The sequence below is a fragment of the Micrasema longulum genome, unplaced genomic scaffold, assembly GCF_059751315.1.
Source record: "Micrasema longulum isolate JH-2025_06_02 unplaced genomic scaffold, ASM5975131v1 h1tg000656l, whole genome shotgun sequence".
NCBI lineage: Eukaryota > Metazoa > Arthropoda > Insecta > Trichoptera > Brachycentridae > Micrasema > Micrasema longulum.
The window spans coordinates 457,876-470,512 of NW_028277852.1; the positions used below are offsets into that span (position 1 = coordinate 457,876).

At 32.7% G+C, this 12,637-nt stretch overlaps 1 long non-coding RNA gene across 1 annotated transcript in view; it reads left to right on the plus strand.

The window, feature by feature from the left end:
• LOC148279876 (uncharacterized) overlaps positions 1–12,637 on the plus strand; it is a 457,924-nt gene that overhangs the window by 51,080 nt on the left and 394,207 nt on the right. The window contains exon 3 of the long non-coding RNA XR_015822763.1: positions 12,408–12,438. This is a non-coding gene — a long non-coding RNA (uncharacterized LOC148279876). The remainder of the gene's footprint in view (positions 1–12,407; positions 12,439–12,637) is intronic.

Genomic DNA, 12,637 nt, shown 5'->3' on the forward strand with positions numbered 1-12,637 from the left:
CTTTTCAATTTTTAATTCTTTTATTTATACCATTTCGCTCAGTAGAAAATATTTTTTATACTTATATCCAAGCATTTGTAGACTAACATTTGGACATACTGATAATATTGTTTAACTTTATCCTTGTTATTTAAAAAAAAATAAAAAATATTACCCATTGAAATTTACAGGGCTTATGACTCATTGGCTGGTTTAATTGGCCGCTTTTCGCACTGTGTAACATTCACTATTTAGCCTATGTTCAAACGTCCATATTTCCAAAACTCTTTCATCTGTTGACTTTTGTGATGCAAAACAGCTAAATCCAGCCCGTCTAAAAACATTTGTACCTACTCAAAACATGACTAAAAGATTAGTCGAGAAAACAATATTTTTTGTTGTATATTTTAAAAAATTGGCCTCGTCGTGTAATGGTTAGCGCGTTTGCCTACCAAGTATGAGGTCTGAGGTTTTATTCCCGACATGATTGATTTAAAATATTTATTTAAAAGGACACCAGAATATACTCATGGACAAGTCCCACGACTTGTACCTAAAGCGTAAGACTGATCATCTTATATTCATGTTACAAAAAAAATATCAACGCTGCGATGTGTGTACAAATGCAGTGCCCTATGCGCCATAAAGTGCGAAACGAGAGTTATGATAATATTTAAAAATCAATTCAACAATGAAGCTTTTTTAGAAAATGTACAAACAATGGAATATAAATGAGGGCATTGGAAGCAAAGATAGCAACCTCCACAAACTTTTTTTTGTTGTTATGATGTCATTCTGTAGGTTATCAACTTTATTTTTATATAAATCATGAGTTGAGTTGCAAATGTAGTTTAAAATCATACTTCTAATGGTTTGGAAATAGTGTTTGGAAGCAAACATAGCAATACGCATCAGCCATTTTATTCGACCAATGACAGGCTTGAAATTTAAATTTTTAAAATGACCGTGCCATACAAATAATTAGAAAGTTTTTTGAATTCGTGTTTCTATTAAAGCTAATTTATTAGTTTCTGTTCAGTGAAAATAACATTTCTAACATAAAGACTCTCTTTGGCATTAGTGTAGCAGTTATTGTTATTTTTCTCTAAAACACCAAAACGGGAGTTTGCTATCTTTGCTTCCAATGCCCTCAAATGTTTGTCGCTGAAGACAAAACTATTAGATCACAATGGATTCCCTTTGCCGACCCTTATGTGAGGGAACATTGTCGTTAAGGTTCAAAAAGTAATACATTACTTTTAAAAGAACTAAGAAAAATAATATGTAGTAACATCTTTGATGGTGGGTGGGAGATGATTCCACAGTCGATTCACAGTTTTAACAAACTAAAAATCAATATTTTACGTCCACCCTACCAGAAATTGAACACGGGATTTTAAAAATTGCAGGTTAACGCTCCAACTACCATTCAACGAGGCAGAAAAAAAAGTATTTATTATTAAAAACTCATGCGTGAATTTAACTAGGTAGGTACAAATATTCATGTTCCTTTAAAATTCTTGTGTTTTTATTTTCAAAGCAAAACAACATGGAATATCTTTCTAAATTCCCAGCTGCTAATTAACACTACAACACACCCCTACGTATACAAAATTAATGATATATTTCTTTGGCCGTGCTTTCCTGAATCTTCTATTATTAGAAATTCGCCCCTTAAAAATGTCACACCAATTTTAAGTCACGTCCGTAGAATCTTGTCTGCTTTGAATGAATTTATTTTTACTTAAGGGGCTGTTATTCTATAGCGAAACAAAGCAAACATATTTTTGTATTCGTAAAATACTAATTATTATTTTATATTCCTTAAGTAATTTAGCGAAGCATTAAACTCATTATCAAAAAGAACTAAGCAATCCAGACGCTTTAATCTTTTTTTTTAATCAGAACACATTGTTTCTAATCACTAAATATTTAACAATGTTTTGAGTGTGTCCAAATGCTTGCAGACTGGCTGGATTTTTTCCTTAGGGAGTTGTTCATATTTAAATTTGTTCCAACTGAGAGGGAAAACATTTTTGAGAAGGGAATATGGGAAACTAGGCATTTACAGGCTGGTTTAAGTGGCCACTTTACACACTGTGTAACATCATCATTCTGCCTATGTTTGATCATCCACATTTCTTCAACTCTTCCATCTGTTAACTTTTGTGATGTAAAAGAGCTGAAACCTTTATCACGTGGATGAGATTGATACGGCTGAAACAATTCACCTACGCCTGAAAACAATTTCTTAATTTCGCATTCTTCTTTTTTTACCAAGTTGTTAATTCAACAATGTTTTGAGTATGTCCAAATGCTTGCAGACTGGCGGGAGAAGGAAATGTGGATGTTCAAACATAGTCAGAATAGTGAATGTTACAAAGTGGCCACGTAAACCAGCCAATGACAGGTCATAAGCCATGTTAATGCCTAGACTTCCATATTCCTTCTCAAAAATGTTTTCCCTCTCTGTTGCAACAAATTTAAACTAAATATTTATTTTACTACCCACCGGTTTTCAAATCTACACAAGCTTCCTTATTAAGGTATAATTTAGTAATAAATCTTATTTTATCATATGAACTGTGTTTTTTAATTTAATACATGTGTAGGTAAATAAGTCAAGTCTTTGTGTCGTGTAGTATTTTGTATTTGTGGTATTGGGTGAGGGACGAGGAAGTATAAATTCGATCATTTGGACTACTAAGATAAGACGAGAGTTGTGTATAGGAAATATTGATTATTTGAATATTTATTATATTTTTGTAAATAATGTAATTTAATAAATTATTAAAATGGACAATTATTTCTAACCACTAAATTACACCTTGATGAGAAAATATCTGTAGTTTTTAAACCGGTCGGTAGTGAAATAAAAATTATGAGATACATTTACAAAGTGTTTTTATTTTAATTGCAGTTAGCAATTGTACATAAATTAAAATATGTGTATATTTGTACAATTACAACAAATTATTACGCCGTTTCCTCGTAAGAGTAGATAGAGAGGATAGAACGCCATATCGGTCTGTCTTTGTATGCAGATCTCACTTCCTTTATATTCATATATCTTCTCATGCTCGCGCGCCGATTATTCAGACTTTCGACGCTTGATATGTCCATCTTCAAATATTTGTTGGATTTGCATCTTTCTCTTTCTTCTCTGATTTCTGCATCCATCAACATTCGCATTGTATTTGTTTTACATCAGGGACGATACCAGAATTCTATTGTGAACTGCTGATATCTCCTCTTGCGACAAACATTTATTAGCCATTTTTATATTTTTGTACATGAATTATTATTGAAGAAAAAATAATGTCCAAATGTTTGAAGACAGGCTCAAATTCCTCCCTTGGGAGTTATTTAGAACATTTTTGAGAAAGGAAAGAACAGAATTGATTTTTTTTCAGGCGTTGCCTAGTAGGTTAAACGGCTCAGCTGGATGAATCTCAGCCACATGATAAAGGTTTCAACTCTTTTTCTTTACAAAAGTCAACAGATGGAAGAGTTGAGGATATGTAGATGTTTAAACATAGGCAGAATGGTGAATGTTACATAGTAAGTAGTCATCTAAAATAAGTTGAGGTTACGAAAATGGCGCAGTATAGGCTATCCATTACTTTAACTCAGATAGATAACTTCAATCTATCCTTTCATTACAATTAGCACGTACGTTTTGCAGTTGCTATTGCTAATGTAAATTAATTACGAATCCCTATCGCTAATGCTATTTCTGCCACCACTGGCGTAAGGTAACCTCCCTTGTTACTCCACAAATGGCGCCCGGGGCGCGTTAACTAAATTAAAACCAAATGCGTGAAAATCATCCCCAAACAGGCGTACAAAATTCAGTACTGGCTGTGTCGATTTGATTAAGTATTTTACAAAAACTTAAATTCTGAAAATACAGTTAAATGTGAAAACCACAAATTGAGTTTTTTTATTTAAAAAAATCATTATTTACTTTCAATGACTTACCAAAATATAAAAAAATTTGGGAGCCACTTGCAACGAGTTAGAAATAACATACTATTAGAAAATGGGACTCAAGCAGTGTTAGAATGGAGTTTGAACCTCGGACCTCTGATGCGTGAGTCCGCAACACTATCCACGGGACCCCGACTTGGTTCTATAGCTTCGTTATCCTGCTTACTTATCATTGTCATTCGTTTTTCACACCGAGTGGTGTATAGGGCATTATATTTAAATTGCAAACGAACAAACCATCACGCCGTTTCGGGGGAACCTAGAAAGGATAAATTGCCATAACACGTAGTCTGTCTCTTTAAATACTGACCTCGCTTCCTCTCCATTTATATATATCATTTTCACTTTCACTTTTGAAATGTCCATCTTCAATTATTTGTGGAATTTGTTCATGCCATATCTTTCTCAGTCTTCCCAATGTTCTGCATCTATCAACATTTGTAGCGTTAATCGTTTTAGCCATTCTTTTGCCATCCATTCGCTTTACATGTCCAAATTAACGCTGAACTCATTTCTTAAATTTGGTAATAATACTCAACCTTACATAATGTGCATATCTCTACATTTGTGCACATATCATACATAGCGTATATACATTATTATCATACATACAATTTTCAGAAGAAGGGTACATGTTTTGATTTTGTATTAGGGAAGAGACCATTGCAGTAGACTGCTGCGACACATTAAAAAAAATAAATTAATAAACTTCATAAAAGGTGCATGTTTTTAAAAAATTCTATACATATCTACTTTTACACATCTAGTAAATGTTATCACTGTAACTCTCCAAAAAAGAGACTAACTCTTGTGCTTGGAGAGTGACTTACATTGTTGTGGTTGTTTATTGTTTATTATAAGAGTTTATATAATTTTAAATACGAGTACATGAGAAAAAATTAAAAACATTGGAAATACATTTACAAAATATAAAATAGTAATACATTCATACTAATTCAAAATTAATGTAGTTTTTACACGTGTTCAAAAAATTTCTTTAGATTTACTTTAAATTTATTTATAGATATAATATTTTTAATTGTTTTTAGTTCATTGGGATATGATTTAAATATGGTATTTTTAAGCTAGTAATTATTCTTAGAGATGGGAGTCAGTACTATGCAAGCTCCTGACGTCACTGCGACCTGTTAGGTTCAATTGTGACGGGTCCCCGTGAATAGTTCTCGCCCTCCAAGCCCAGGTCTATAAAGAGCCTGGCTGCTGTGTGGAAAGCGAGAGTTTACATTTTGCTGAATCTCCCCCTCCAAGCCCACATCCGTAATGTACGAGCTATAAGGTAGGGGGCGAGCTCTTTAACATCCTCAGGTTTAATCAGTGGTCCCCCGAGGATGAGGCTCCTTTTATGATGTAAAGCATCACATTCACATAGAATGTGTATAGGTGTTTTCTCATCTGCACTGCAGAACCTACATCTAGATATTTATTTATTGGTTAATTATTAAGCCTATTATCCAGACGCTTGTTAAAATTGATGTTTATGTAAAAAAAAAACATGCAGTATTATTTAATTATATGCATGCTTCCACATTCTTTTATATTGTATTCCAACTCAACACAGGGCTTGGCCTCATATAGTTAAAGATACGTTATTTATTTTTTTGTTATATTTATCTTTATATCGAAAAATACATACTCGTACATAGTTTTACCAATCATTCTCCTGTGAAATCGCATTTCGACAACATTTAACCTACTTTCATCACTGTTTTTAAATTAAATACTTCGCTCTTAGATATAAGGGTCGTTATTATCATACATATATTCCTTTTCTGTAACCAGTACAATCCAAAAACCTTTTTTCCTGGTTCTTTATGTACAAAACATCTAATAATCGAGTTTATTAAAAATGTCGAAATCGTTTACTAAAAAAATTGGGTAAATAGTTTATAAAACTTCGAATAGGAAAGTTTGACCATTTTTTTCAGTTAGCTCACATCACCTGCTATGGGCTCATATATTCTTTCAGTAAATATTGGATTTATTAAATGTATTTAAGTTCTTTTTCTTACTTAGTTGGAACCAAGATTTTGCCAAACTTATGAACATTATAAATCAAAATTCTGCCCGAACTTTTGGTAACTTCCCTTTTAAAGTTGTGACGTAGGGTAAAACATTAAGATATGAGGGATGTTCCGCTGTCAAACCCTTAAAATATGATCGCTTATCTATGCAAGTAAGACGTCTTACGGGAAGTAGTCAATTTTCTTCAATCGAACGTGTGGAATTTCTGGGTGTACGATAAGATAAACTTTAGGAAGGGGTTACAGAGATTTATAGATATACTTTATCATCTAGCAAGTAATTCATCGTCACCATCAAATCATTGTCCGCACCCGATGGTGCATAAGGCAATGCATTGTTAAATTCAATTCTGCATATCTCGATCATCCGTTAACGGAAAGCGATGTGATTAGTCTTACGCTTCAGGTGCCAGTATAAGAACAACGAAATACTTATACTATTGTAGTGAATGATTTTTGTGTAAATATGATTATATTCGATTGAACTTACCAGAGTTTTTTTTTGTAAAGGTTGCGTGTATTTAAATTAAAGATTCACTTGCATATTACATGGAGTTTATTACTTATTTGAATATCTTGCTTACAGATTTCGTAAATCAACACTAAGACAGAGGCATGCAAATATCTTTGCCCCTAAACTGTATAACTCATACTTTATAGACACAACGGAAAATGATAATTTAAGCCTCCCTTCTACTAATATTTCATTTATAACTGGGTCAAAAATATAAATGTCAATGTCTTCTTTTCCTGATAAATTTTTAATTTGTTCTCGTATTTTATCCTAATTTAATTATGAACTTAAATTTAATATTCTTTATCTTTTCTATTTTTTTACTCTTCACTCTTACTCAAATTAAAAATAAAAAAAACATTCTGAATGTGAATGAAAATCAGTTTTCTTCACATACGCATGGCTAATGGAAAAAAAAACAAAAGCATGGGTACATAATCCAATAAAACACATTTAATTTAAGAGATAAGACCTATCGACAAAATCAAGAAGGGAGCTCCGCGTTGGTTTAGACATATAGAGCGAATGAACAGCAAAATAACGGTTTAAAATATTTACAATGTGAATGTTGATGGATGCGAAAATAGAGGAAGATCGAAAAAGACATGGCATGACCAAATCCAACAAATTCCTAAAGGTGGACATGCACAAAGTCGGAATAATCAGCGCGTATGCATTCGAAGTTGTCTGAATGTAGAGGAAGCGAGATATGTATGCGATGAAGAATTTAAGTAGGTGGTATTCTATAATTGAACATGTTAAGAATATTTTTTTACGCATATTATATTTTTCATAAAAAAAAACATAATATTTCTTTTTAGATAAAATTTAATATATATATGTTGATTTTCCATCGTAATGCAGGCCCTGGACACGCAAAGGATCATTATATAAGTTTTTTTACAAATGAGTATTGAAAATTGCGTCGATATTAAAATATCAGATTCGATGAAATACTCGTAATTTACCAGTGAGGGTTGTGTTTATCTCCACAAAATCAATCAGCGATTTCAAAACTACCCGCGGCCATAATTCGTAATTTAGATATTTAGTTGTTTAATGTACGCGATACGAGCATATTGGTCACGAATAGCCATTAATGAACACGTAAATGAGTGCTTTGTTTGAAAGCGGAATTGTGCTGTGGTTATCAACGATCGAGAATCATAATGAATTATCGACCTATCGATATAATACACCCAACTTGATACTTGTCCACCAGGGCCTCGATTATGATGCAAAGATAAAGACGTCGTACCTTCACCGTGACGGTATAGTTGAAGATCAATTTTACCAACCGATTACGAAACTACACTACCGATCCCCACACGATCAAGTTTTGATATAAGTAAATCTGTTTGTATATCCCTTCGATACGTTTATCTACGCATTAAAAGTGTCAAAAATTTGGTTCCGCTGGGCAATTTTTCCTTTAATTGCGATTTATTCAAATTCATTCTAAGATTGGCCCTTTTTTCTTAAAAGCCTATTAGAAATTTGAGAGAAAAATAAGTAAATTTTGAAGTCGAATTAAATTCCGACATTACAGATGCCGCTCTATTAAGATACAAGACCATCTAGCCGTAAAATGTCACCGCTGTAAAAAACAATTTAGTTATTATATGTTTTTCATCTGTTTTACTATCTTTCTGAGTGTACGTATCGAGAGCGGCCTTGTAATTGCTCAGTAGATAAATACAGACGATCGTTAAGTATATCGTCTTAGTTATTGTCAAAAGTCATTTAAAAATCATATTCAAGCGAGCATTTTTGGTTGAATTGGGATTTATTGGAGTTTATAATCGCTTTGAAGTGGGCACTTTTTATCACATAAGCCTGTTTAAAATGTAAATGCGAACTATTTTTAATGTTAATGAAGGAAGGAACGTGGACTAAATCTTTGGATTCATTCATTGATTGATTTTGATCATATGATGTCGATATGACAAGTAGGTAAAACATACCGAAGTAGATACAGATAGTACAGAAATTATGTATACCGTCTCAGTATGCTCAGACGAAGATAGCGGTCATAATTGAAACCCAAGGCATTGCAATGGGAAGTTAACATTTATCTTCAATTTCATCTACAAAGTAAAATTTTTATTTAGAAGTAGTATTTTTGTATATTAATGACTTATCACTTTACAATTTTATAGTAAAAAATATTATGTATGTTGGCGAACTCGGACTATTCTATAAAAAGCAAACAGATGTATTGACAAAAGATGACATAAACGAAGACCTAACTATGTTGACTAAATGGACAAACACAAACTTACTTTCATTTAATGAAAAAAAATGCAATATTATCCATTTTGAATCTAGAAAAAAATGTCATTAAGTAGATGCTTACATAAATAATGAACGACTAACTCATATTGAACATTTTTAAATTCTTAAGACTAACAATATACATGGACAATTCATATCAACAATTTAATTAGCAAAGTGGCGACATTATCGAGTCTTTTTTTAAAAATCAAAAACTTTGTTCCAAAAACGGAAAAAAATCTAATATACAAAGCCCATGTAAAAACTTAAATATGTTATATGCAACTACTATGGGGAGCAGTATATCAAAATTACATAAAAAGACTACAAAGACTGCAAAATTAAATATTTAAGTTAGTACATGGCCTACCTTATCTAACAGCAACTAAATAACTTTTTTTTTAAAACTAAGCAATTAAATGTAACTGAACTTTTTAAACTAGAATCCTTCAAATTTATTCATAAGTTAGCCACTGATGTAATTGTAGACCAAGAGCTAAAACTTGAAAAAATGTAGTAAACAGGAACGCAATACGAGAATATCAGAAAAAGATCATAAACAACATTCTAAAACGAGACAAGGACAGTCGAGACTAATAAACCAAAGATGAAATTTTACAATAAACTACCAGGCAAAACTAAGCAAAAGACTCAGACAACCTTTACTAATGACGTTAAAAATATTATCATTAACAGTAGAATGTGAATTTCAAAAGTAAAAATATTTTCTTAAAATATGTAACCCGTAAGGGTTTATCAATGATTTAAAAAAAATAAAAAACAGTTTTCTGTATGAATAGCAGAATATGCATTGGTTATTTTTCTTCCAAACATGTTCAACTATAGATTACCGATAAAGATACTTTAAATGTTCGTACAAATATATCATTTTCGCACTCAAATATCGACTTTTCTCTATAGACAGTCGAAGGTAACTCTGTTAACTTCCCATTATCATCGGGGCCCTGGTATCGCTAAACGATCTATCAATAGATATTGAAAACATTGAACGCTTTTTAAACACAAAAGTGTAATGCTTGACGCTTAGAAACCAAAATATTTGTATTTACATGCTTAATCGCCTAAATGGCTCTTAATAATGAAAAAGAAACCATAGAATCTGAATTACAATTTACAATAATGAAGATGACTACGTAGCGCTTTAAAGCGCCGGATAACTGTATTTAATCTACAATATGTTTAATTTTTTTCTCATTCTGGGGTCGCACTTTTTTTTTTGAGATTCTATATAAAATAAGTTAATTTAGAGAATTAATTTAAGTCTGACGCAACTGTCGAAAACGAACGGTCATATGCAGAGATCATGTGGCTAGATGCTGCTGTATTAACATATAGCAACATCGAGCCGTTAAAATATTGCCGCTTCAAAATGTCAATTAAATTATTTTTATTTTTTCTCATTTATTTGTTTCTTTGTGAAAACACGTATCGGCATGTCGTTCTAGCAGGCTTTATAATACGTAGGTAGATAGAGATATTTAGAAAGTTAACTTAACCGTCTTAAGGACCTTTGGATATTGTTTAAAAATCACGTCCAAGCTAACACTTGTTTTAATTGAGATTTGCTTAAAATTTGAATCGTTCAAAGTAGCTGCTTTTTATCACAGAAGCCTATTTAAAATATGAATGAGTTCTTTTTTAATTAAGCATTGAACGCGGAGTAAATTTCAGCGTCACTTATTGGTTGAATTCGGTAACATGACGTCAGAGATGACAAATCGGTTGAGCATACTGAGGTAGATAGAGATAATATAGAAGTTCATTATACCGTCTCCTGGCGTTGCTTCGAAATCAGTCGGTTATAAAATATAAAATCCTCCATAAAAGATCCTCCAGGTATCTCTGTCGGCTGCCAGCTCTTGTGCATCCCTCAAGTCTGGTTCGCGTCTCGTAGTTCGACATAAACTGCTGGCGTACAGTCAGCAGTGGACGTCCAGGACGTCGAGAACCTGACGCCTTGTAAAGTAGATAAGCGTGGTTTAGACTTTCAGGAGGCATCCGCAGAACATGTCCAAGCTAAGAGTATCGCCTCCGCTTGATGGCAGTTGTCATCGGAGTTTGCTGCGTCTTTTCTCTTATTACTTCTTTCCTAACAAAGTGGTTTAAAACAAAGTTCTTCATTTTCCATTTTAGTTTAGAAGAAAATATCTTTAATTCTAGAAACTCTTAGTGACACTCGCCCATTTGACTATTAACAGCGTGTAAAACTCCCTTTCGAGCAAGTTAGGTCTGTAATCTTACTCCATCCGACACTTCGGCAATCTTTCTCACGAGTTTAAGCCCAATCATGACTCTACAAATAACAGTCTAAACTTCAAGTGCCCCCTACTTAAGAGTGACTCGCGAATATTCTCAGGTTTGATTTCAAAGTTCTTTAAATTTTAAACGATTCTTCGCCGTAGCAGTTACCGAGAGCTGAAAATTCAAATGAAGGCTAACTAAATCGAGAATAGAAGCGGTTTAAGTCAATATTTATACGGCCTACCTTTTATAGCAGTTTGCATATCTGCACCTTAAAGAATAAACCACAGAAGTCACATTCAACAAAATGTTCTGGAAACGAGATTACGTGATTGTGTATTTTATTTTATTTCAAATTTTTTGCACCACAACAGGCCAGGAGGCCCAATTGCAGTGCTGAATTACATCACAGAATACCCAGGCTTGAGAAAAATCACATTTTAATTTTTGTATTACAATTTTCTATTTTTCTGACTGTCTTAGAACAGGGTTAATAACCCTAGTTAGATAGTCGAAGCAACTTTGTATAAATTATAAGTTTGTGTACGTAATATAATATGATAATAAATAAACAAAAATACGCTATTTTAATGTGCATTATTTTTATTAAAAAAAACACTTTTTTGGATTGAAATTTTCTTAATAGATTGAAATTATCTCATTTGGTTCAAAAGTGACGATGTTTTAGAAACTACACGCGGCTTCGTGGTGTAGTGGTCAAGACGCTTGACTCACGCATGGAAGATTCCGGGTTCGATTCCCGGTGAGAACACAAAAAAAAAAAAAAGTGATTGTTCTCAAGCCTGGGTGTTCTGTACTCGTTATTCACCACTGTAATTAGGCCTCCTGGCCTGTTGTGGTGCAAAAAAAAAATGTTTAAAAAAAAAATCAGAGTCGCCCATATATCCCATATTAGGAACAAAATCAATACAAACAAATATATTCACTCAAAAAATATACTTTTATTTAACTTCAAAATACCATAAAAACTAAAAATTTAGTCTTCAATATAGTCGATCACTCAAAGACTGATAAATTTGTGGTAAAAAAAAAATTGAAAACTACTCAAGTGAAACTTACGTAAATATCAAATCGGAAAGACACAGATACGTAATAACTGTATCTGACGCTTGTGTTGCATCTGGCGTCCGGGCGTGTACAAACATGTTAAAGTCAGTAGGTGGAGAAGTGGGTATGCTGAAATTTATACGGCGTTTTCGCTTTGTTTTTTAAAAACACTGTAATCTGATAAGGGGAACGAATGCCATATTCGGTACATCTCCTCTACATGATTTGTATAAATCAAAAAAAATATTGACTAATTTAGTTATTTTTCTTTCTTACAGAACACATTGGATGAAGCATTGGTCCTAACTGGTATGTTTAATTTTTATTATAAAATAATTCATGGCAAATAAATCCCAGGAAGCGAAATAAGCTGTTGACTAGAGAGTCCTAGAAAGGTCCCTTATGGAGAATGAAAAGAGGGAATTAGAAAAACAAGAATGTAGGTAAAGTAAATGCTGACGACATGCGATCTTTCAGGTGGATGTGTGCTTCAGCCTTACGGAAAATT